General features: G+C 35.4%; 1 protein-coding gene and 1 non-coding gene across 20 annotated transcripts in view; one reads left to right on the top strand and one right to left on the bottom strand.

Moving 5' to 3' along the window:
* The window catches only part of LOC118529283 (uncharacterized), a 511,719-nt gene that overhangs the window by 214,354 nt on the left and 269,435 nt on the right, over positions 1-27,930 (top strand). The window lies entirely within an intron of this gene.
* LOC118529382 (U6 spliceosomal RNA) lies at positions 21,775-21,881 on the bottom strand. The gene has a single exon (XR_004914091.1). It is a non-coding gene; the product is annotated as a U6 spliceosomal RNA (small nuclear RNA).

Genomic DNA, 27,930 nt, shown 5'->3' on the forward strand with positions numbered 1-27,930 from the left:
GGGTAGGAGGGATGGGGTGGCTGGGTGATAGACATTGGGGAGGGTATGTGCTATGGTGAGTGCTGTGAATTGGGTAAGACTGATGAATCACAGACCTGTACCTCTGAAACAAATAATACATTATATGTTAAAAAAAAAAAAAAAAAGAGCAGGAAGGGAAAAATGAAGGGGGGGAAATCGGAGGGGAGATGAACCATGAGAGACTATGGACTCTGAGAAACAAACTGAGGGTTCTAGAGGGATGGGGGTGGGGGGATGGGTTAGCCTGGTGATGGGTATTAAGGAGGGCATATTGAATGGAACACTGGGTTTATACGCAAACAATGAATCATGGAACACTACATCAAAAACTAATGATGTAATGTATGGTGATCAACATAATAAAATAAAATTACAAAAAATAAATAAAATTTTCTGGCTTTAGTGCCCCCATACCAGGGATGTTTTGGAAACTTGGATCAGAAACTATAAGAGGCCAGGATGCTGTATACCATTTTATCCAAATAGTCAAGAATAAAAAGTCTGAATGTTTGGAAAAATATAATTTTGAACTGTGATAAATTTAGCATACAGAAATAGAACAAAATATGGCCACCTAGCTCCCAAGAGTTGAAAAGTATTTTTTATGCCAGTAGCAATACCTTGAAATAAAATTAGTGTACAACTAGGAAAGAAAGTGAGAGTTGATATTGGGAAATATCCAGCAGACTCTGCCATACCTACAAAAATAACTAATTTTAAGATATAGGATGAAAATGTTAATATAATGTTGATTCCCAACTAGAGATACTATAGGCTGTAATGATCAATTATTGGGTGTCTAAATGTACTACATGGGAGTAATGAAATGCATAGTTTATTTCCACTAATTATAATGAAGACTATTTTGATTATCTTTTTTTTTTTTTTTAAAGATTTTATTTATTTATTTGAGACAGAGAGAATGAGAGAGAGAGCACATGAGAAGGGGGAGGGTCAGAGGGAGAAGCAGGCTCCCTGCTGAGCAGGGAGCCCGATGCGGGACTCGATCCAGGGACTCCAGGATCATGACCTGAGCCGAAGGCAGTCGCTTAACCAACTGAGCCACCCAGGCGCCCAAGACTATTTTGATTATCTTTACTGTGTTTTCAGTTTGTGATGAAGAGAACAGCTAGCTATAAGACAAAAAAATCTCTTAAGTTGGTCTCTTGCACAGAAGACACCGGATTTCCCCAGTATAAATTTTGTTTAATAGAGAAAGGAATCCAATAACCTTAGCTCATAAACATATATTTCTTGATTTCTTCATTGTTTCTCTTATTTGTTCCCCAAGTCTTGACTTTGTGAGTAGTTTGTTATGATATTAGTGAATGATATTTAATATGGAAACATCCATCAGAAGAATGTTACCCCTCTGTGGAACCAAGAAAAATCTCACCCCAAAGCAAAACTCTTTGAGAATATACCATTTGCAGCTCTATTTCTATATGACAGAACCTAAAAATATAGGCTGCAAAGCATAGGAAACAAAGATTTACCTCCATGCAAATATCTTATATGCATTTATTTACATAAATTTAAACTTCCCACTTACTTAAAATAGAACAAAACGTTGGAAAGCAAAACCCTTTGGCTCTCCATTTCCCTTTAAATGTACTCTGATCTTAATCAAAATCAGTAATAGAGTATGATATTTCCCATATAATAATAGTAACATATTCTGTGATAAATTCGGGGAAGTATTATTAGCCTAAGGTTTATTTGTAGTCTCTACATATCACAAAAAACTTATAATTATGAACAGCCATTTAAACATGGAAAGAATATATTAATTTATGAGAAATAGATAAAAATGGAATTTGATGTTGCATTCTATCATTAATTCTCCAGGTTTTTATTTAGTTACTACTGTGTGTATGAAGCTCTGTGCTAAGTTTGATTGGAGAATAATGACATAAATATAGAGACAGATCTTCAAATTGACCACAGTTTAATTAGGAATTAGTACAGGTGGAATGGGGATAGATGAGCAAAATCCAGTTTGAGTCTACACTGTAAGTACAGACAGCCCTATCTGACAAACTGGTGGGTGTGCTTGAAGTCTATTTTAATAGGGACCAGTGGGGTTTTTTGGAAATGAGCTAATTTTATGAGGAAGAAAGGCTAACCTAGTAATGAGGTGGGAGAAGATAGTTTCAATGTGACATAGATTAGTTTCTGGCTCAGACCACCATGTATTCATGTCCATATATAGACACCGTATTGGGTGTTCCTTAGGTAAGGTTTTGGAGCCTCAGAACTAATTTGGTGGCTCCATGGCTGAGTATAATACAACACTGGGCTTGAAGAATTCTCTCTTTTGGACATGGAATATTAGGCAGCACCTGGACATGGAATTTCAAGAGGATTCAGATGGTATTTAGTGGAAAACAGAATAGCAGTGGTGGTGCAAAGAAGGAACATCATACGTGAAGGCCAACAAGGAGATGTTATGTGGTTGGTGACTAGATTTGTTACCCCAGGTTACTCAGAAACAATTAGTGGCAGGGTGGAGGTGGTGGTGGTCATATGTGAAACTCTTTTGGGGGCAAGTGCCTGTTCATAGAAAATTGTAATAAGTATACTAGAAGAGTCATATATAGAATGCTATGAAAGATTCAATGAATAGAGAAAGTACTAACTAGGAGGGGCAATGAAAACCTCATGAAGAAGATGGCATTAGGATAGGTCCTGAGTGAATGTAGAATTTAGATATTTGGAGATGGAAGTACTTCAGGTATGGAGAGGAAAAATCAGGGAGTGTGGTGTGAAGGAGGAGAGGTGGGAGAAAATGCCAAGGAGTTCACAGGCCGAGAGGTTATAAAAGGAAGGAATTGTTAATATGATCAAATGTTCCATAAAGAAGAGGAAAGGACTAAAAAGAGAGTATTAGATTTGTTATCAAGAAGTATGTGTTCTGGTAAGCGCTGTGAATTGTGCAAGACTGTTGAATCTCAGATCTGTACCTCTGAAACAAATAATGCAATATATGTTAAGAAAGAAAAAAAGAAGAAGAAGAATGTAGCAGGAGGGGAAGAATGAAGGGGGGGAAATCGGAGGGGGAGAAGAACCATGAGAGACAATGGACTCTGAAAAACAAACTGAGGGTTCTAGAGGGGAGGGGGTTGGGAGGATGGGTTAGCCTGGTGATGGGTATTGAGGAGGGCACGTTCTGCATGGAGCACTGGGTGTTATGCACAAACAATGAATCATGGAACACTATATCTAAAACTAATGATGTAATGTATGGGGATTAACATAACAATAAAAAAATTTAATAAAAAAAAAAAAGAAGAGAAAGGAGAAAGGAGAACTGTTGAGCACTGAAGACTGAAGATTGGATGATAAAAAAGCATAGCAATGGATTTTTGAATAAAAGTCTAGTGTCTTTTACCTATAATCAAATCAATCCAAATAGTTCTTTCTTTCTTTTTTTTTTTTCTTAAGACTTCATTTATTTATTTGACAAAGAGAGAGGGACAGCGAGAGAGGGAACACAAGCAGGGGGAGTGGGAGAGGGAGAAGCAGGCTTCCTGCTGAGCAGGGAGCCCGATGCAGGGCTGGATCCCAGGAACCTGGGATCATGACCTGAGCTGAAGGCAGACGCTTAACTACTGAGCCACCCAGGCTCCCCCCAAATAGTTATTTCTTGAATTTCATGGCAGTAACAGACATAGTATCTCTAAGTGACAACTGTAGATCAGGGCAAAGACTTAGACTTTGATACTAAAGTTCTTCCCTTGTTTAAATGCAGTGGTGCATTAGATTCTTGTCATTCAGTATTCCTTTTCCCACTGTATCCTGATAGTGAGATGAATTTTTAGTGTTCACCGTGTAGTATCCATCTTTACAGTAAAGATGACCTTGTAAATTCAATTTAATGCTATTTTAAAGAGAGCCACTAGAGGGCATTACTTTATTTAAGTAAAGGGGAGTTATAACTTAAAAATACTGTCCTATCAACTTGATATAATACTTTCTGAAGAGGACCTAATCTAGTATAAAGGAAGCTTGGTTACACTCACAAGATTCAAATTCTAATCCCAGTTCTTTCACTATCTTGCCTGCCTTTGAGTTTAGTTTTCCAGTGTCTCTGATCTCTCTTTGATTAAATATATGCTATTCCCCACCCCACAAGATATGAATTCCATAAGATAGTATAGATACTTAATTTATTTTTATTGATTATTTGTTTTGTTCCAAAAAGTAAGTGATTTATCTTTCCTCCTTTTCCTCCAACAATAAGTGTGTATGTATGTGTGTGTATAAACTTTGGGAGAAAAAGATGAGGTGTTTATAAATGCAATATAATGTAGTAACTTATTAACATGGAAATTTCATCTTGCACATAAATGATTGATTTGGCTGTCTTTCTGTAAAAGTTACATCACTTTAAGCCCTCATTCTAGTGATTTCAATATTCCATTCCTCCCAACTAATATGTAGCCAACCCTGATATACAGTTGACCAAGGACAAATGAGCATTAAGAATATGAATCTAAAAATCTAAAGACAACTTTTTCAAGCTTCTGATAGAGATAAAAGCTTCTCTATTAATTTTTGATTCAAAAGTGAAATATTACCTTATTAATTTAGGTGGAATGCAGAGAGAATAGAATGCTTGGTCATTTATTTTTGAATCTGTTAGTTCTACTATTGACTTTTGCCTGTCATTGGACTTTTCCAATGAGGAACAATAGGCCCAGGGTCAGGTGCAATGAGCTCTGACTAGGGGCTGGAGTAGGAGATGCTGGAATGATAACCAAGATCCTGCAGTCACCTTTCTTGGATAATGTGATCTCCTGTAGTCTGCTAAACTATTCCTCAGGCCATAATAAGGAACTCTCAGGCCTCCTTCATATATAAGATTCTATCATGTGTTTACATTTAGTATATGTGGCAATACACCACCCAGTCCCCCTGCTGCAGATGGAAAAAAGTATACATTTCAGATCTGAAAAATAGAGAGTAGCATTAGGATTGCCAGACCCAACTTGGTTTTCTTTCAGGTAGTTTTGAAGTAAAGCAGTTATTTGAGCATACCTAACTTGTTCAAATAGAAAAGTAGTATAATTTTAGTGAATTTGACTATTGAACTTCCTGCTTTCATTTATTTCCTTTTACAATAACCTTGTTGTTAAAAAACATACTATTTTATATTGACAATTATATTTTTGTGTTTTAATCTGAGGTTATTACTTACCAACCAGGTCAGCTGAAAAGAGATAGGTTGGTTCTTATTTTCTGTGTTCTAAAATGTTTTATTCATCAACCACATTTCAATTCTCGTAAATGTAATTTTTAAAGCGAGGTTTTACGTGGGGACAGGCTTTACTGGAGGTCAGATAGGGGTTTTCTCAGATCAGAATATATCACACTTACTTGATGATGACAATTTTAAAAGTTTCTCTCAAAACTCTGGTCAACTCTTCCGAACTTCAGCATCAATTAAACTTTTCAATTTGTCTCACTTTTAGTTCAATTGTGGATTCTATTAATACCTTGCTTGAGTCTGAATAATAAGGCAGATATATTTAATACTAAGGAGTTAGCATTGAACTCCTTTTATATTCATGTCTAAAAAAGCCTTAGATTCTTTCATGATTGTCTATCACGCATCCAGCCTCATGCTAGGAACGTTTTTGGATCAAAGTAGATATCGGTTTAAGTTTCGTCTTGTAGAAATTTTAATTCATAGTCACATTCATCATCTTTAGCCTTGAGTATCTGATCAAGCTTGACATGGTTTCATTGCTATTTTCAGTTCTACCTGGTAGGGCATTATTTTAAAATGTTTGATGCTTTTTAAAATACTCAATTTTTTATGCAGAAACTTTGTAAAATGAATGTTCTCATCTAGCATGTAATTATGTAAATAGTATAGCATTTAAGTGACTGTTTAATAACACAATAGCAACATACTATTATGTATTCCTCCTGCCTTATAGCTAGAGTGTAATTATTTATGTTTAAGGTGAAGAGCAGCACTTACTTTTATGCATAAGCAGCTCCATAATGGATCATAGAAGAGGAGTTATTCCACTGTAACAGTTCTAATCAGTGCATGGCTCCTTTTTAAACCTGCAGCCCAATTCACAGATCACCATGCCAATTAGGCTTCAAAGAAAATGAAGAGTTGGTCTAATTTCTCCGTTTCTAATGCCTTAACTAATTTTTAGAGATCCATTGATATTAGCAGAACCTAAAAGCACTTGCAGCTCTTATCTCTTCTTCCTTTCTCTCTGTCTCTCTATGGCTTTATAATCTATCTGATTAGCTGATTTTAGACTATGCATTGTGTATTTAACTTTAACAAAAGTAGCACATGCCTGAAAGAGAAAGCAAATTATTTTCATTAGGGCCAGATAGAATGTGATAACCAAATAAATAAATTTTAATGGAACAACAATAATTTCCTTAATAAAACAAACTCTCCCTAATATTGTCTGTAATGTCAAGATAAGACCTGGAAGACAGTAATTGCTCACAGGTTTCTCTTCCCTTCAACTCTCATGTACTTTATCTTGAATTTATGTATGTAGTCAAGTCTTGGTTGTCTATGACTGGACTCTAATGAGAAGAATGAAAGATGGGATGCATCCACATGCTCTTGTTTTCTTTTTTCTTTTTTAAATTTTATTTAAAATCAATTAATTAACATATAGTGTATTATTAGTTTCAGAGGTAGAGTTTAGTGATTCATCAGTCTCATATAACACCCAGTGCTCATTACATCACGTGCCCTCCTTAATGCCCATCATCCAGATTCCCTATCCTCCCACCCATCTCCCCTCTAGCAACCCTCAGTTTGTTTCCTACAGTTAAGAGTCTCTTATGGTTTGTCTCCCTCTCTGATTTTGTCTTATTTTATTTTTCCGTCCTTTCCCCTATGTTCATCTGTTTTGTTTCTTAAATTCCACTTAGGAGTGAAATCTTATGGTATTTGTCTTTCTCTGACTTATTTCACTTAGCATAATACCCTCTAGTTCCATGCACGTCTTTGCAAATGGCAAGATTTCATTTTCTGATGGCTGCATAATATTCCAGTTTGTGTGTGTGTGTGTGTGTGTGTGTGTGTGTGTGTGTGTGTATTATTACCACTGATTACCCATTAAGGTAGGTCATGGGCCACTGACAACAAGGAATATCAGTAGGAAGAGGGATAAGGAAATTACAAATGCTTCAGGGTCTATGGATGCATCCTTGCTTGCCATGAGCTGGCTAGAACTACAGGTAGTGAGTTACTAATTGCTCTGATATGCAAGCATGATCTGAATGATTATATCCCAGAGATGCATTAGAAATGATTTCTTTATTGGTTGTGATATTGAACTATTAAATGTATATAATGACATATTTCTACAACTAGTTATACTTTTCAAGATACTTCTGCGTAATTTTCTTGTTTGATTTCATAACAATGTGGGGGAGGTCTGTACAGTAGGGGTTATAATTTATTTTTGTCTATGAAGATTCTAATGATCAGACATGTTAAGTGACATGCTCAAGGCCAATAGTAGGTGATGAAAATGACACTGGGGTCCTGATCTTCTGATACTGTTGCTACTACTTCTCTCAGCTGCTATTTATTATGTTTTCCTTGTGTCAGGATATGTGCTTTAGAAATGTAATCTCAATGAATTCTTTCAACAGCCCTTTTAGGGAGGTATTGTTTCATTTTACAGAATCCAGTGCTCTCTCCAACAGTTCGCTTCCAAAGCTAAAAGTTGATAAGGCAACAGTACAAATGTTGTCTTAGATTATCATTGCCTTTTCATGGCTTTTTAAATGCTGAGTTGATAACTCTAACTCCCTTATTCTACTTTGAGATCAATTCAATTTCTTATTTAAAAAAATTACAGCCTTTTGTGTTCATTTCTATTTCCTTCATAATAGCAGGTGTTAAGATTTGCATTGTATACAGCCCTTATTTTGCTCTAAATCAGAGGCAGGAAAGGCCTGTAGACAATTTTCTGTACCACAAAATGTCATACAAATTATAGACCCCAGAAGGCACTGGTAACATGCTGTCCTCTCAACAAAGGCAGAAGTTACTGGAGTTAGAGAGAGAAAAGAAATATATTGGTTCTGAGTCAGAGGATATATTTACAATATAATGGTTCGTAGGTCTCAGTGAAATACTTAAAAGAAAAAAAAGCCATGAAAAATTTACTTTCTTGTTTACTTCTACAGTAGGTTGTTAAGTGACAAAATACCTCCCAACAGCACAATGACTAGTTTTCTCTACATGGGTGAAGGGCCTATGCATTCAACTGCAACTCCATAAGAGGCTGATTCATGCAATTTTGAGCCAAACTGCAGCCCCCCCCCAAGCTCCTACCAAAAAATAATAATCCAGAAAATATATTCTCCAAAATATGGGACCTACATTAGACATAATTGCAAGAACACTTAGATTCTGAGTTACAGTAACAGATAAAACTGAATTTGCTCTTTGATACCAAGCAAGTAACCTAGATTCTTAAAATTTCAAAACTGTTTTAGGGCTGGGTGTGCTATGATGATTCATTGTGTAGTAATAATGCTTAGAGTTTCCCCTGTTCTTCCTGTGACTGTATGATTTTCATTTTTTGAAATGAATAAAATTGTCCCTATTAATCACAGTCAAGAAACATATGTTTTGAATAAACACCAAATTCTCTAAAATTAGTGAGTTAGTCATTATTTAACTTTCTGATTCTAGAAAACTATATTTTTAGTTAAGTTCAATAAACATTATGCCTTGATCCAGAGGGGTTAAACATGAAAAGATTTATGGAAATTGGATTTTTGGCTGTGAATGGAAGAATAACTAGTATTCAAATATTCTAGAAGTCAACCCTGGTTTAATCTATTAAGAACCCTTAATAACTGAAGTCACATAAATTTAAGAAATTGAAGAATAATAATCTTTCTTTAAAAAAAAAATTTTTTTTGAGAGAGGGAGAGGCAGAGGGAGAGAATCTCACAACCCTGAGATCATGACCTGAGCTGAAATCAAGAGTCGAATGCTTAACCAACTGAGCCACCCACGTGCCTCAGAAATAATATTTTTTCATAACTGACTTCTATAAGTAGAACAAGAAGAATTCATGTGTTTGTTGAATATTCATCCTCAGCTTGAGGTTTTAGATCCATTCTATCTTTAATTGTGACACACTCTTCACTGGCAACATTGTTGGAGAAGCTGTAGTCAGCAGACTCTGGTGCATATTAAAGTAAATAGACATATTTTTTTTCTGCCTTACATGGAAAGGAATAATAGCTGGACTCAGTTATATTTTATTGAAAAAAAATTTGTAGAAACTCAAATAATTAAGGACCTCTCTTTTTTTCTATTTTCTAAGTATTTCCACAGTTGCATTAATCTAACCTCTGCCTTCCCCTGTACTCCAGTTCATATTTTATAAGTCCATTAGCCAAAATATCAACAAATTAAAATAAAGTTCTTCTCTCATCTTCCTTATTTGGAAAATATCATCATCTGATAATTATCCTGAAATAGAAATTAATAAACACTATTTTTGGAACTCTAGATGATCAAGATTACTATGGCATAGTCCCCAAATCTAAAGAAACTCAAAAACCCATATATAATATATACGGATGCACCCATATACACTGTAGGAAAAATTATGCTCAGTATCAAAATAGAGGTACAAATAAAGTATAATGGAAATGCAAGAAAAAGATTTATTTGAACTAATGGATATGAGAAAAAGCATTTGAACTGGATATTGAGGAAGGGAGAGGGGTTAGGAGGGAGAGGAACTTAGTAATTGAGATAATAGCTTAATGAAAGCCACACAGTAAAGTGTAGACTGAAGAAATGCCAAGAGTATGGTATGTGTGTGTGTGTGTCCATTGTGTGTCTAGTGGCAAATAGTTGTTAAGAAAACTGAGTCCATGTTGTAGGAGGCTTTGAATTCCAGGTTAAGAAGATAGCATTTTATTTTGTATTTAATGGAAAACCATGTAAGAATTTTGAAAAGGGAATCTATAAACCATTGTTTTAAGGACAGAACTGGTGACAGCAAAACACAGGATGAATCAAAAGGGGAGAAATTAGAAACATAAAGACTAACTGCATAGTTGTTACTATAGTTCAGATGAGAGTGATAATGGGAGCTTGGACTTCAGCAGGAAAGATAAAAATGGAATGCAGACAGAGTTTATGAGAGAAAAAACACAAGAACTCATTTGGTGAGGTTGGAGCCTCAGTCTTCAAGAGGTTGCTGATGGCATTAGCCAATATAGGAAAGTACAGAGAGGGTGGTGTGTGGATGCATGTGATGAAGAAGGTATAGTGAGAATAGAAATAAAAAATGGATAACTTCTGCAAATCTTTGGGTACAATGATCTATTTTCAGGGGTATGTTAATCCTTTTGGGAGAGAAACTATTTCTACTGCCATAATTGGCAGCGTTAAAAGAAATAGGTTTGATTGTGATTCAAAAGACTGTGGTGGTTTTATTTTTGTTTTGCCATTGGTGTTTGAGCTGTTGAGTTTAGATGAAAATCTGGGTAGATGAATGTTATAGTGAATGATATCATAGGAATGTTAGGAGATAGGAATATATACATCTCTGGGATTTGATTTTTCTCTGTTCTAGCATACTTAGAAGGCAGATGGTCAGATGGTAGTTGTGAGAAATGAAATGATAAATTATATATATATAAAAATTTAAATAAGTAAATTATATATACAACCATATAAGTAATAATAAATTATAAAAATAAATAAATTATACATATAAAGTATAAATATATAAGTAAATATTTAATTATATATACAGATATATAAATAAAAATAAATTTGCTTGGTATCTTTTGAATGTTACCACATTAGTGAAATAGGTGCATATATCAAAATCTAGAAGTCAAGCCCAAATCAAATTAAAATATCTTCATTAAAATCAACTAAGTAGTTATATTCTAGTAATTATTAATTGAAGGGGCTATTCAAATCTGGATTTTTAGATCTTTTCATTTTCCTCCATATTTCAAGTGTCTGTTCATTCAAATATTCCACTGTCTTACCTCAGCCTTCAAATAAACTTGAAAGGAAAAAAAAAACCCAAAAGCAGCCCATTTTATTATTTTTCTGTAGATTACTCAGTAGGAACAACTGCAGCTTTAGGCTAAGTGAGTTTTTCTTTTTCTTCTTGTGTCTTTGGTTTCTATTAGCACTTGTGGCCCCTAGGTAAGGGCATGGGGACTCACTCCTACCTGAGCACTTAACAAGTAACTAAACATTTTACTCCTCTATCAGTACTTACCATTAGTTTTAATTTTAATGTGAATAGATTAAAATTATTTTCTGACCCCATTAGGACAAATACTCTCTAAGTTCTTTATTTAGGGACAACAAATACACATCAAATGTCTAGAGTATTCTGTACCCTTCCCTATTACCACAAATGTTTCAGAATCATCACTCCCTTTGCTTTGACAATAGGTTAATATATTTACAGTTTTAATAAAATCCAGACTGAGAAAGCAGTCAAATCAGTACCAGTCTCCCTTTCCTATGTGGTGAAGGGATTTTTTTTTTTTTTTTTTTTTGCAGTGAGAAGAGTATGGGGTGTTTAAGTAGCACAAATACGTTTGCAAATCTAATAGATAAACCTTTCCTTTATTACATAGTCAGGTAGAGGAGGGCAGTTCTCACTGGTGTTTTGTGTGGAGGACAATGAGGACTAACCTTTAATAGCTCTGAACTCCTCAACTCCAAGACATAGCAAGACTCATTGCATTCTCTTTCTGGAGATATGTACTTGGGAAGCCACCCAGGTATAATTTTCATGACAGATTTCAGGTGGAAGAGCCATTCACTAACCATTTTCCTGACATAACTGCTTACAATTATGTAAGTAAACATGGTAAGTGGGATTTCTGTTTGCCCCCTATATGTTTTATTAGCACAAACCATTATAACATAATCAAAGTTTCTAATTATATACTCCAAGAACTTCATTAATGTTCAGGACACTTTGGAATTCCAATTCTATTGAATTTGGGAAATCTTTCTAATTCTTTCAGCAGCATTGTTTTGTTTTTGGATTAAATAGGAGTGTATATTTGATTTTTAATTTTTGATTGTAAGTGAAAAAAACAAATCAAAACCTTCAATAGTTTTTGACATGAGCTAAACAGATCCAGAAGTGGGAGTTGGCATAAGAATTAGGGTGCCACTTCCTGCCTGAATTTATAAGTAAGAAGCAATTATCCTGTTGAAAGAGAAAAGATTTTACAGGTAACATCAAAGGATGACATCAGGTTGAAATCTGCAACAACATTGCTAGATAATGAAAGCAGAAGTTTAGTTTTTGGAATGTAAAGAAATGTAGATGTGGATTTCTTCTGGGCATGGTATAACATTTGACGTATGAAGATTCCAGTATCTTATGATCAGTGAATAATGGATTTGAGCTTGTCAGCATGTCCCCTATCTGGAAGAGGTCATGGAAATGCCAAGTAGAGTTTCTGAAAATGGAGGAGGAATGTTATACAGAATAGAATGAGTATTTTTTTGGTTTGGTACAGCAAGAAAAGTGTATAACTTTTGTAAGCACTTGGCAATTCCTATGCTGGGATTGACTAAACAAACTTATGACTGAATAAAAATGAGGCTGTGATAGAAGGAAGAAAAAAACAGAACTGCCCCCAGACTAATTATTTACAAAGAGCAAATGGGATTTTTAAATATCTCTTTTCCTATGATTAGGAGACAGAACACACACTGGCTTTTTTAAGTTGGCAACTAAAATTTGGCAACTAAATCTAAAGCTGGCAACTTAAAACATATGTACAAATCTTTGACAATCAATCAAATATCAATGATGTATATAATACATGCCATATTTGGACATAAATCATTAAAAAATTTAAATGCTAAGGCTGATGATTAAAATGAGAGGTCATCCATGGAGCACTGGGTGTTATACGCAAACAATGAATCATGGAACACTACATCAAAAACTAATGATGTAATGTATGGTGATTAGCATAACATAATAAAATTTAAAAAATAATAAAAAAATAAAATGAGAGGTCATTCTGATATTTGAATAAAATGATTATAATATCAAAAATTCAAATCAAATTTTTAAAGAAAGGTGCCAGTTCCTGTCTATTAACTCATATCTAAAAATGGTGGGGCCAATAAGGGAGTGGCATGATATATTCAAAGTACTGAAATACTTTCAGTACTTTGATAAAGGGAAAGGGAAAGGGAAATGGAAAGGGAAAGGGAAAGGGAGAAATCTGCAGCCAAGAATACCCAATAGCCAGCAAGGCTATTATCTAGAATAGAAAAAGAGATAAAAGAATTTTTCAGACAAACAAAAATTAAAGGAGTTCATGACCACTAAACCAGCCCTACAATAAATATTAAGGGGGACTCTTTGAGTGGAAAGAAGACCATAAGTGATAGTATGAAAAGTAAAAAACACAAAAGCAGTAAAAGTAAGTATTTCCATAAAAATCAGTAATGGGATTCATAAAATAAAAGGATGTAAGATATGACACCATATGCCTAAAATGTGGGAGGGAGAGGAGTAAAGAATGGGTTTAAACTTCAGTGGCCAACAACTGAATATAGATTGCTATATGCAGAAGATGTTATAAACAAACCTAACGGTCACCACAAACCAAAAACCACTAATAAATATGCAAAGAATAAAGAGAAAGGAATACAAGTATGTCACTAAAGAAAGCCAGCAAACCATGAAAGAGAGCAAGAGAAGAAAGAATCAGAGATCTACAGAAACAACCACAAAATAAGTAACAAAATGGCAATAAATATATATCTATCAATAATTACTTTGAATGTAAATGGACTAAATGCTTCAATCAAAAACAGGGTGACAGAGTGAATAAAAAAAAAACAAGACCCATTTCTATGCTGCCTATAAGGGACTCATTTCAGACCTAAGGACACATTCACATTGAAAGTGAGGGGATGAAGAAATGTTTATCACAGAAATGGATGCCAAAAGAAAGCCAAGGTAGCAATACTTATATTAGACAAAATAGACATTTATTTACTTATTTTTAAACATTTATTTATTTATTTTAGAGAGAGAGCAGGGGGAGGGCCAGAGGGAATGGGAGAGAGAGGCAGAGAAGCAGAATCCCCACTTAGTGTGAACCCTGATGTGGAGCTTGATCCCCAGATCCTGAGATCATGACCTGAGCCGAAACCAAGAGTTGGAGGCTTAACCGACTGAGCCACCCACAGGTCCCCCAAATAGACTTTAAAACAAAGACTGTAAGAAGAGACAAAAAAGGACACAATCCAACAAGAGGTTATAATAATCATAAATATTTATATGCCCAAAGTGGGAGCACCCAAATACATAAAGCAGTTAACAACAAACATAAAAGAAATAATCAAAATAGTAATTCACTAATAGTAGGGTCCTTTACCCCACTTACATTGGTGGATAGATCATCCAAACAGAATATCAACAAGGAAATGGTGGCTTTGAATGACACTCTGGACCAGATGGATTTAGCAGACATATTCAGGACATTCCATCCTAAAACAGCAGAATACACATTCCTTTCAAGTGCACGTGGAACATTTTCCTGAATAGATCACATATTAGGCCACAAAACAAGTCTAACAAATTCAAAAAGATCGAAGTCATACCATGCATCTTTTCTGACCACAATGCTATGAAACTAGAAATCACCCACAAGAAAAAGTCTGGAAAGACCACAAATACATGGAAGTTCAACAACATGCTACTAAACAATGAATGGGTCAACCAAGAAATCCAAGAACAAATACAAAATTACATGGAAACAAATGAAAATGAAAATACAACAATCCAAAGTCTTTGGGATGCAACAAAGTGGTTCTAAGAGGGAAGTTTATAGCAACACAGACCTACCTCAAGAATCAAGAAAAATCTCACATAAACAACCTAGCCTTACACCTAAAGGACCTAGAAGAAGATGAACAAATAAAACCCAAACCCAAAAAAGGAAGGAAATACTAAAGATTAGAGCAGAAATAAATGATATAGAAACCAAACCAAACCAAACCAAACCAAACAACAACAAACCAAAACCAAAACAAAAGAACAGATCAATAAAACCAGGAGCTGGTTCTTTGAAAAGATCAATAAAATCGAAAAACTTCTAGCAAGACTCATTACAAAAGAAGAGATGACCCAAATAAACAAAATTACTAATGAAACAGGAGAAATAGCAACCAACACCACACAAATACAACCATTTTTTACAGAATATTATGAAAACCTATATGCCAGCAAATTGGACAACTTAGAAGAAATGGATAAATTCCTAGAAACATGTAGCCTACCAAAACAGAATCAGGAAGAAATAGAAAATTTGAACAGACCAATTTCTAGCAATGAAATTGAATCAGTAATCAAAAAACTCCCCCAAAACAAAAGTCCAGGATTAGACAGCTTCACAGGTGATTTCTACCAAACATTTAAAGAAGAGTTAAAACCCAGTCTTCTCAAACTAGTCCAAAAAATACAAGAGGAAAGAAAACTTCCAAATTCATTCTATGAGACCAATATTACCCTGATACCAAAACCAGGTAAAGACACCACAATAAAAGAGAATTACAGGCCAATATCTCTCATGAATATAGATGCAAAAATACACAACAAAATATTAGGAAACCAAATCCAATAATACATAAAAATCATACACCACAATCAAGTAGGATTTATTGCTGGGTTGCTAGGGTGGTTCAATATTCGCAAATCAATCAACATGATACATCATATTAATAAAAGCCATATGATCATTTCAATAAATGTAGAAAAAGCATTTGACAAAGTACAACAACCACTCATGATAAAAACCCTCAACAAAGTAGGTCTAGAGGGACCATACCTCAACATAACAAAGTCCCTATATGAAAAACCCACAGCCAACATCATACCCAATGGTGAAAAACAGAATTTTTCCCCTACGGTCAGGAACAAGACAAGGATGTCCCCTCTCAAGACTTTTTTTTTTTTTTTAAAGATTTTATTTATTTATTTGAGAGAGAGAGAATGAGAGAGAGCGAGTACATGAGAGGGGGGAGGGTCAGAGGGAGAAGCAGACTCCCTGCCGAGCAGGGAGCCCGATGCGGGACTCGATCCAGGGACTCCAGGATCATGACCTGGAGGCAGTTGCTTAACCAACTGAGCCACCCAGGCGCCCCCTCTCAAGACTTTTATTCTGCATAGTACTGGAAGTCCTAGCCACAGATATCAGACAAGAAAAAGGAATAAAAGGCATCCAAATTGGTAAGGATGAAGCAAAACTTTCACTATTTGCAGATGACATGATGCTATATATAGAAAACTCTAAAGACTGCACCCTAAAAACTACTAGAACTGATAAATGAATTCAGTAAGGTTGCAGGATACAAAAATCAATGTACAAAAATCTGTTGCATTCCTATACACTGACAATGAAGCAGCAGAAAGTGAAATTAAGAAAGCAATCCCATTTACAATTGCACCAAAACCAGTAAAACACCTAGGAATAAACTTAACCAAGGAAGTGAAAGACCTGTACTCTGAAAACTATAAAACACTGATGAAAGAAACTCAAACCTACAAAGAGAAATGGAAAGGCATGCCCTGCTCATGGATTGGAAGAACAATATTGTTAAAATGTCTATATTATCCAAAGCCATCTACAGATTTAGTGCAATCCCTATCAAAATACCAATGGCATTTTTCACAGAACTAGAACAAATAATCCTAAAATTTTGTGGATCTACAGAAGACCTTGAATAGCCAAAGCAATCTTGAAAAAGAAAAACAAAGCTGGAGGTATCACAATTCCAGATTTCAAGTTATATTGCAAAGGAGTAGTAATTAAACAGTGTGGTACTGGGATAAAAAGAGACACATAGATCAATGGAATAGAACAAAAACCCAGAAATAAACCCATAATTATATGGTTAATTTATCTTCAGCAAAGGAGGAATGAATATACAATAAGAAAAGACAGTCTCTTTAACAAATGGTGTGGGAAAACTGGACAGATACATGGAAAAGAATGAAACTGGACCACTCTCTTTCACCATACACAAAAATAAACTAAAAATAGATTAAATACCTAAATGTGAGACAGGAAACCTTCAAAATCTTTGAAGAGAGCACTGGCAGTAATCTCTGACATTGGCCATAGCAACATTTTTCTAGATATATCTCTTGAGGCAAGAAAAATAAAAGCAAAAATAAACTTTTGGGACTACATCAAAATAAAAATTTTCAGCATAGCAAAGGAAACTATCAAGAAAACTAAAAGGCAACTTACTGAATGAGAGAAGATATTTGCAAATGATGTATCTGATTAAGGATTAGTATCCAAAATATATAGAGAACTTATACAACTCAACATAAAAAACCCCCAGGTAATCCAAGAAAGAATGGGCAGAAGACATGAACAGATATTTCTCTAAAGAAAAATACAGATGGCCAACAAACACATGAAAAGATGCTCAGCATCAGTCATCATCAGGGAAATGCAAATCAAAACTACAATGAGATATCACCTCATGTCTATCTGAATGGCTAAAATAAAAAAAAACATAAGAAACCACAAGTGTTAGTGAGGATGTGAAGAAAAAGAAACCCCTGTGCACTGTTGGTGGGAATGAAAACTGTTGCAGCCACTTTGGAAGACAGTATGGAGGGTCCTCAAAAAATTAAAAATAGAACTACCCTATGATCCAGTAATTGCACCACTGAGTATTTATCCCCAAAATACAAAAATACTAATTCAAATGGATACATGCACCCTTATGTTTTTTGCAGCAATATTCAGAATACCCAAACTATGAAGCAGCCTAAGTGTCCATCAATAGATGAGTGGATAAAGAAGATGTGATATATATATATGGTGATATATATATATGGACTATTATTCATCCATAAAAAAGAATGAAATCTTGCCATTTGCAACAACATGGATAGAGCTAGAGAATATAATATTTAGTGAAATAAGTCAGTCAGAGAAAGACAAATACCATATGATTTCACTCATGTGGAATTTAAGAAACAAAACAGGTGAACATAGGGGAAAAAAGAGAGAGAGGCAAACCATAAAACAGAACGCCCACCTTTTTTTTTGGAGAGAGACAGGGGGAGGAGCAGAGGAAGAAGGAAGGAGAGAGGGAATCTTAAGCAGGCTCCATGACCAGCTCAGAGCTCAATGCAGGGTTCAGTCTCACGACCCTGAGGTCATGGCCTGAGCTGAAATCAAGAGTCAGATGCTTAAGTGACTGAGCCACTCAGGTGCCCCAAGACTCTTAACTATAGAGAACAAACCAAGGGTTGTTGGAGGGAGTTTGGGTGGGGGATGGGTTAAATGGGTGATAGGTATTAAGGAGGGCCCCTATTGTGATGAGCACTGGGTGTTGTATGTCAGTGATGAATCACTACTAAATTCTACTCCTGAAACCAATATTACACAATATGTTAACTGAATTTAAATCAAAACTTGAAACAAACAAAAAAGAAACACAATAAATAAGCAAAAGAAAAAAAAGAGAGAAAGGCAAACCAAGAAACGGACTGTTAACTGTAGAGAACAAACTGATGGTTACCAGAGGGGAGGTGGGTGGGTGGATGGGGGAAATATAGGATGGGGATTAAAGAGTACACTTATTATGATGAAATAAATAAAATGACAATAAAGTAAAATAAATTAAAAAGGTGGGGCCAGAGATGGCAGTACCTTTTAAGAAGTGTTTTAAAATTTGTGAATTTGACACAGTGTTGAATAGGCTGATAGTTTGCAAAGACACATGCTGACTCATACAAATGTTCCCCAAGTTACACCCTTACATCTTTTATTCTCATGTTGGTAATTAGCCTGGAGTGTCTCTATGCCATGAATGTTTGAGTTTATGTCACTTCTGTGAGCCTTCCCTGTGGAATCAATTGCTCCTTCTTTAGTATTTCCACTTACACATTCTGGCCTGTATTCTAGTATTAGTATATATACTTGTCTGTCCCTAACGTAGATGTATGTTCCAAGGTAGGAAGTTTTGCCCCAAGTTTTATCACTTATTCCTGGTAGCAACTAGCATATGTTGTATACATGATAAACACTAGGTAACTATTTGTTGGAAGAATAAACATAAAGGGACATTACACAATCAACTGGATAAAATCACATTGAAATCATATGAGGTTTCGATTGGAAGTGATTCTCTTGTCATTCTGCTCATGAAATGATATTTAGTATGCCCGTAGATATAGATGGTGCTATGCTGACTTGCTGAATCTAATTAGTATATCAATTCCGTTTTAATTTTGTGAGGTGCATCCAAGATATATCTTAACCCATAATTGGAATTAAATTCTCATAACATTTTATTAAGAAGTATGTCAAACTCACATCTCATTTTAAATGAGAGCTTCATGATCTTGCAAGTGGACTTGCTCAGAGCTCTCTGAAATCTTGGTAGAAGCATGGAAGAGGGCATTCCAGTATTGGTGTAGGACAACTCAGAAATGTGAAAGTTTTCATTTTGAACTAATTTCATGTGTCTTTTGACAGGTAGACATATATAATGCTGAGGTTTTGAGGAACCCAAATATAAGAATAATCTGAAAAGGAAAAAGTAATTTAATTTAGATTTTTTCCACCTAAATACTCCCCCATTTATCAACATTAATGTATCCTCTGTCATCTCTATTTACTGATAGTAGAGTTCCAGAAGATAGAATATAAATTATTTCCGTAAATCCATTGACTTTTACCTTCACTGAACTTCAGCTCTCTGATGACATAAAGCCATCTATTCTCAGTGATGCCTCTTCATCAGCAAAACCATACATCATCTGAAATTATACCTCATCATTCTGAGTTATGCTTCACCATTTGGGGTTATGCTACTTCTACAATGGTAAACTCTGGAACATAATGATAGCTATAATTCATAAAGTGGATACTATATTGGAGACCCTGACCTAAATACTTCACACGTATTCACTTATGGATTCTCAAAAACAATTCTATTTACCCCAGTCCCACAGTTAGTGAGGCAGAGCTAGGATTTAGCCCCTGAAAGTCTGGCTTCAGGAAATGTATATATTACCTGTCAATGAAATATCCTCATTTGATTTAAATTTCCCTGACTACCACTTCTCCCAGCTCTTTGCTTTTCTTGCTTGTAGCCTTCAGTATGTCATCCAGCAGCTTGGTTTCTCTTTCTTTCTAACCCTTTCCCATTCTGTTTCACCCAGCATGGATTCAATGGTCATCCAGTGAAACTGTGCACTTGCTATCACCCAGAAATTTCTGCCCCAGACGTTTTATCCCCTACTCACTGCCCCAAATCTAGGCAACCAGTCAATCACTTCATCAGTTCTCCTTCTTAGGATCCAACACTTGGTCACAAAATTATGTTGAGTAAATGCATTAAAAATTCAAGCTCTCTAGCCCTATCTAAGTTCTTGCTATTGCTTAGTAAACTGTTAATTCAGTCCCTTGACTGTTCTCTATTACCTCCCTTAGAGCAAATACATGTAAATTTTTCCATATTTGTTAAGTCCTCAATACCTATCTCACATATAGCAGATAAACTTAATTCTTATTTTACTGAGAAATTTGTGTATACTTATCTTTTTCAGCCTCACAACTTTTCTATCTATTTAATTTCCCACCTTTTTTTAAGACAGGGAGAGAGAAAGAGAGAGGGAAAGAGAGAATTCCAAGCAGGCTCCACATCCAGTGTGTAGCCCAAAGTGGGGCTTATTCTCACAACCCTGAGATCATGACCTGAGCCAAAATCAAGAGTCGGACGCTCAACCAACTGGGCCACACAGGTGCCCCTTAATATCCCTTTTTATCCCCAGTCTTGGAAGAAGAAAGATTCTTCCATTTTAAGGTTGACTGCTTTACCTGTACTTTTGGTCTGTTCCCACATAGGCTCTTCTAGGAAGTTGTTCATCAATTATGCTCTCCTGATTTTCCATCTTCCAACTGTCTGTTCTTACTAATTTTTCCCTCTCAGCAAATTAACTCTTTTGAGTAATCTTTACTCTAGAAACAAAGCAGAGTAGAACACTTCTATACTTTGATCTTCTACATTTTAATTTACCTGTCTCATCTCCAGCCCTTATTTCTCTAACAATTTCTTGAAAGAGTAGTTTAACTTCATTGCCTTTTCTTAATATCATTCCTATGGATACTATGCCATGAAGCCTAGGATAATCAGCCTAAGGCATTCACTTCATATCCTCTTTTATCATCTTGATCCCTGTTTAGTCTTCTAAAAGTGGGAGTCTTGGTCCTTGGTTGTAGAAAGCTCTAACTCATCCTATTGCCCCAGATGCATGGGAGCAGAGAAACTAGAAAATAAGAACATTAAACAATCCTAAAGAAAAGACCATGAGAGGAATCTCTCAAATGTAGGCTGTTCACAAAGAAGAACTTTTAACATCTCTAAAACCTTTCTACTAGCACTGAGGACCATCTCTATCTTGGCCTTGACACTAAGTGATGAAGGAAATGGGGCCTTGAACTCCCTCTTTAGATAGGAGAGTGCCACCGGTTTTAGGGTTGTTCCAAAGCTAACAAATCCCAGGCAATAATGGATCATTTGCCCAGGAATTCATCTGACTGCCTGATGGCTGACTTGAAATTATACCAGTTTCCAGGGCTTCTACTGGCTAGGCTCATCTATTTGAAAAGTATGGACAAGCAGTCCATCTGAAACTCCAAAGGATATAGGTGTGGGTGAAAAGACTTGTGAAGGCCATACTTCATTATCTTTATTTGTGTGTCATCCTTGTACAGGGGCCGTGCTAATTTTCTATGTATTGTTCCAATTTTAGTATATGTATTGCTGAAGTGAGCATGTAATTTGTTATCTTTAATTTTATGTGTTTATTAAAGCTCTCATTTTACTCCAGATCCCTTGCCTCTTTCGGGACAACTCTGAGGTGTAACTTATCCTTTGAGTTCTCCTTGCAAACAGGCTATAGCTGGGTTAAATCCTACATGAGGTTAAATTCACCTCATATAACAAACATTAATGCATTACTTTTAGAATTATTTTTAAAAACCCAGGAATTTACCATTTTGGAAAAAAAAAAGAATCCTTCCAGATTCTTTCTATACCTGCCTTGATCTTGAGATCTTAGAAGGAATGTAATGGGCTTCATGGCTTATACAATTGGGAACACTGACATAAGACTAAAAGAAAACTGTAAGATGTATCATAGGAGCTGCTTCTACTTAGAGCAGATGAGCTAGCACAGCTCATGGGAAATCATTTCATAATTTCGTAAAGTGCAGCTTCCTTCATGGTAAGAGCATTAGCACATCTTTAAATGAATGATGCCAAATCTCTCAAATGTCTATAGCCTTTACCTAAATTTGTGCCTATTACCCAGCCCATGGATATTCTGTAATAGATCAAGTGGATTGTCATAACATCTATTATAAACTGTGATAAAAATTTCAGTAAGCTGTCAGATGAAATCTGAAGAACTTTATGGATAAAACTAATAGGTTGACATTTGATGAGTTGATAATCAAGACATCGGCATTCACTCAAAACCTTGGAATCAGTACTTCTCACTAAATAATTTTTCAATAGAAAAAAATAAGTTCTATCATAATTTTTTAAAAATGGGGCCTTTGTAAATAAAAGTACACCAAAACACAGCTTAGACAATTGCCATTCAAACTAAAAATATACCACAACCAAAACTCTTATGCCATATGTATACTGGTAATTAATTTGATAAACATATTTTTGAACAACTCTTCTATTTTCTAACATGCAAGTCTTATCATCATTTAGTAAAAAACAAAAGCCATTACCTTGACTGAATGCAATCACTTGCCTCACTGCTATATTAAAATATGACTCTGTTCTCAGGATTGCTTTGCAGTTATTAGTATGCAGTAAATGGTTTAAACTGTATAAATTTAATTCTAGAGATAAGAAAGGATCTTGAATTGAGTGTGGCTTTACCATTAATATCACCTTCACTCTGCCCCCAACTTGGTATGTGGCTTCGGACAATTCATTTTATGATTTCAACTTCATTATTTACCTGCAAAATTTCATTTTTCATGAATTTACATTACTTATCTGCAAAATAGAGGGACTGAATTGGGTATTCTCTAAGTTGCCTTCCCCCTGTGAGTATAAAAACAATTATTAAGTAGAATATATTTTTATTATCAGTTTGCAGAAAAGGAATGGGAAACAGGTACACAAAATTTAAAGTGCCCCTTGTGATATCATCACGTGTTCAGTATGGAATAGCTTCTTTACGAAAGTAAATTTTCTAACGAAAATTGCTTTGGTACAATTTCAAGTGTCAACAATGATTTAGGAGAAGTGGTTTCAGGCATTATTTTCCTTTATTACTGAGCGAAAGTTCTTCAAATGCTTATTGAGATGACCTAAGAATCAGGAGAGAAAACAGTGAATCACTGATGAAGAAGAAATGAATCTTAAAGAGAAGCCTAATAAAGCAGCATTTATCATTCTTTATTCTTCATTTATCTTCTCAGTCTGAATGAACATTAGCTTCTTCCTTAGTGTGACTGATGTAGCTTTGAGATAGCATTCTTCTCTAACTGAGCATTGGGAATGAAATTCAGGTCCTTATGATGAAACATTATCAACATTTACAGCTTCCCTTTCTCTCTACTATGCTTTGGTCAATATGTAGATAGTACCTGATGCATGAATTAATATTTTAGTATGGTATGATAGAGCAAATCAGGAATCTCCACTGGTTTGGTCATTCTGTTCTCTTTAGATTATCATTATTCAGTTTAAACATGACAGAGAAAAAAATTGAGGGACATCCCGGATTCTGGTACATTGTTTTCTTGTCTACATTTGTTTGTGCTTTCTTTTTATCTTCTCTTTGGGTTTCCTTTGCAGCCCTTTTGTCACCCCACCAGTTTTCCTGAGCTCTCTAATGTAAAATGGTCTACTAAAGTAATTCGTGTTAAGTTTTTTAACACCCTCAATATGTACAATTTTTATTGGTCAAAAATAAATAAATAAATAAAAATTAAATAAATGAAAGAAAGCAAGAATGGTTGAATAGGAGGCTGAGAGTGGTCAGCTCAATAAAATTACCTGATCTTGCAATGTTTCTAGGTGAAAAACAATATTTAGACCCAGTACCCCTTGACTGTAGAGGTGGTTCAGTCTCTGGGAGGTAGAACCCTGCAACATTATGAAGTATATACTATAATGATTCCCCCAGTTCTTCCCAAAAGGTTCATACAGTTATTTACTCAGGTGATTATATGGTGAGGAAAGGAGAATACCCAGACATTTCTAGGGCTGTTGAACACAGGAGACCTGAAGTGTCACCATGACTCCCTTTTAAGGGAGGTGACAAGGTAAGGGGGACTGGGCAATGAATAGGTCCTTAACAATATCTAGTCTACAGTGGGTCCTTTGGGTCTGTGGCCTCACTCTGGTCATTACCCCATACCTGAATGTTTAACTGGGATTGACATATTTGGCAGTTGAGGAAAACCTTACACTGAGTCCACCTGGGTTTGGTGGTGGTCAAGCCATCATATTAAGTAAGGCCAAATGGAAACCTCTGATACTGTCCCCCACCACTTTGTCAAAGTAGAATATTGAGGGCGCCTGGGTGGCTCAGTTGGTTAAGCGACTGCCTTCGGCTCAGGTCATGATCCTGGAGTCCCTGGATCGAGTCCCGCATTGGGCTCCCTGCTCGGCAGGGAGCCTGCTTCACCCTCTGACCCTCCCCCCTCTCATGTGCTCTCTCTCTCTCTCATTCTCTCTGTCTTAAATAAATAAATAAAAATCTTTAAAAAAAAAAAAAAAGTAGAATATTGAAAAAAAAATCACAAACTGCTGTATCTAGCCAAGATGCAGCAACAAGGACCAATATTTAAAGAACCAAAAGAACTGAAAGAACTAAAGAGCTAAATGAAATATATGAAACAACAGTTGGCTATCAGGTAAGGAAGGACAGTGGTTCCCAAAAGAAGGGAAACAGATGTGGCAAATGCTACAGTCACCCCAGCTTTCTGCCTGGATATGGTTTCCAGGCTGCTGTGCAGAGGTGGAGAACCAGGTGGAGTCCAACTGTCTTTTTGAGTTGATGAGACAAAGATGGAAGTTAAGGGAAGCCCAGGGTAACTAGAATTCTTAGGTGCAAATACTGGAGAGTGGAGAGCATTGCAGAGAAGAGAGCTCCAGTGATTCACAGATAGCATCCAACAAGTCTTCAGCATGTGAGAAAACTATCTGAGGCTGGGGAAAGAACTACCCAAAAGGAGCAATATACAGAGATCACAAAAAGCTGGGAAGAGATTTTGTTCCCACCAGCCAGACTAGAAAACTTTGTACCTCATGGTGCATAGGGTGGAATATTCAGGAGAACGTTGCCTAAGTAGTGAGGAAAAATTAATCCTAGACTAAATACTGCTCTGCACCCACCTTAAAAAACTTTCAAGGCAAGTCTCAAGAAGATCAGACTCTTTCCAAGTAACTTAATTGCCTTACAGAACAAAGCTCTAGAATCTATCATCTATCTATCTATCTATCTATCATCTATCTATCTATCATCTATCTACCACCTATCTATATCTATCTCTATATCTTTAGCACATAGTGTTTTTAATGATTTAATATGCATCCTTTCCTTAGACTTAAACTTTGCATTTCAAAGAGACGACTACCTCTAATGGTAGATTATCAGGAAATGAGGCATCTTGAGGAGCTGTTCATGCTAAGAGGCCCTGTACTCATACTACATGGAACTTTGGCTATTAAACTTGATAATACCAATCTGTGATCCCATATCAGATCTACTGAATCAGAATCTCCTGATATTTAAAAAATTAAGCTCATAAGGTGATTTTAATGATTAGCTTTTTATTTTATTTTATTTTTTAAATTTTATTTAAATTCAATTAATTAACATATAGTATATTATTAGTTTCAGAGGTAGAGTTCAGTGATTCATCAGTTGCATATATCACCCAGTACTCATTACATCACATACCTTCCTTAATGCCCATCACCCAGTTACCCCATCCCTATGATTAGCTTTCTTTGAGAACTTTTGATACACATGTCTGTGCATTTTACCCATCATAATGGACACATTTTAGAGTCCTGATTCTCAGACATTCTTGTCTTGCCTATTGTGGGATTACTCTCAGATGTGACAAGCACTGGGAGCTTTTGCTCACAGAGACCACTCATTAATTGACTTATTCATTCAATATACATTTATTGAACATATTGGGCAAGGCCTTGTGCTGCACTTTGAGGATATGAAGAGAAGTGAAATTGATCCCTGAATTTGAAGAGCTCACACTTTAATGGGAAATAACATATAGATATAGTTATAAGTTCTATAATACAGCTATGTATAAAAGACATCAATTGAAACCTGAAATTTATTTTATTTTTTAAACTTATTTTTAAAATTTGGAATACTTCTAAAAAAGTTTAAATTCATTATACTGAAAAGAGGGAGATTTTTCTTTCACATTCAGCATAGTTTGTAAAGTAATACTTCAATTTCTTTTTATGCTTTTCATGTTGTGAGTAGTTCTGTATAAACCCATGAAATATATTTAAGAGTAGTGTTGCTGGAACTATAACGTAATGAAGTTTCATGTTTTCCCCCAAAATATGGCCAGAGTGGATATGTTTCAAATTGAATTACTCCATAAATAATAGCCAGAATCTTAGATAAAGATTGGCTTCCAAATATTAAAAATTAACATGTGAATAATTTTGATGAAATGTAACATAGTTTGGTAGATTTTGTATGAGCTGGCCATGCTTTTCAAATAGGTACATAACTCCCCTTTATTTTATTTTTTAATTTTTTTCATAACTCCCCTTAAACACAAGATTTCATAGACAAAAAGTTCCACATTATATAAATGACTCAAAGGCATATGTCTGAGTCATCTAGAGAATGGGAATTCAGCTTTTTCAGATTCCATCTTTACCTAAGGTATGTGGATCATGACATTATCTCCTAGCCAGAGCAATCTTTTGGTATTAATAAGCACCGTGAGCACTCAGAACAGATCGGAATATTCATTGTTTTGTTGGAAATCACCTAATTCATGTTAATTTCCAATGGAGGTTACATTGTTTACCAATCTGAGGGAAAAAAAAAACTGTCAGAGATTTTGATAAGACATTTTAGAAGTAGCTCTTTTCCAAACAATAGAGATAAATTATAAATGGAAGGAATGAGACCTTGAAGACGAAAAGATTGGCCTGAAATTGTCATGTGCAAATGTCACCAAATGACCCAACCCTGTTTAAATTCAATTTCTAATTATTTAAGCTTTTATTATATGTATTTTATTTCACTGTGCATGGTTACTTAAGAAAGATTAACTTAATCAGAACCAAAGAGGGAGATCAATGTGTGACAATCTGTTTGACCCTAAAACCCAGAGTTAAGTAAGGAGAGCTTTCCTTATGAGTAAGTTGTATGGACTGCTGTGGGAAAAAAAAAAAGAATGCCTTACTTTCATCAGCATGAATTATTCTCCTTCAACACTAAATATACAAAACACTGCAGTTGAAAGTCAAAGATAAAGGAGATATCATTTAGTTGGTGACGGTTATTATTTTTCAAAGTAATTGCTTTCAACTGGCTTCTCTTTCTCTCTCTGAAATGATCTTCTCCTGATTTTTGGCTATCATCTGCATGATTTTCAGATATCATATTAAATGTCACCTCTTCAGAGAGACCTTCTTTAACCTCCTGTTGAGAGGGGGAATAAAGAAAGAAAGGAAGAAATCAAGACTCAAGGAACATGCCAATTCCTAAATAGAGAATTAACTGATTTTGTTGTGCAAAAATAACACTGGGTGTGTACAGAGAGCCAGCAAGTGGCTACAAAGCAGTAATG

The sequence above is a fragment of the Halichoerus grypus genome, chromosome 9, assembly GCF_964656455.1.
Source record: "Halichoerus grypus chromosome 9, mHalGry1.hap1.1, whole genome shotgun sequence".
Taxonomy (NCBI): Eukaryota; Metazoa; Chordata; class Mammalia; order Carnivora; family Phocidae; genus Halichoerus; species Halichoerus grypus.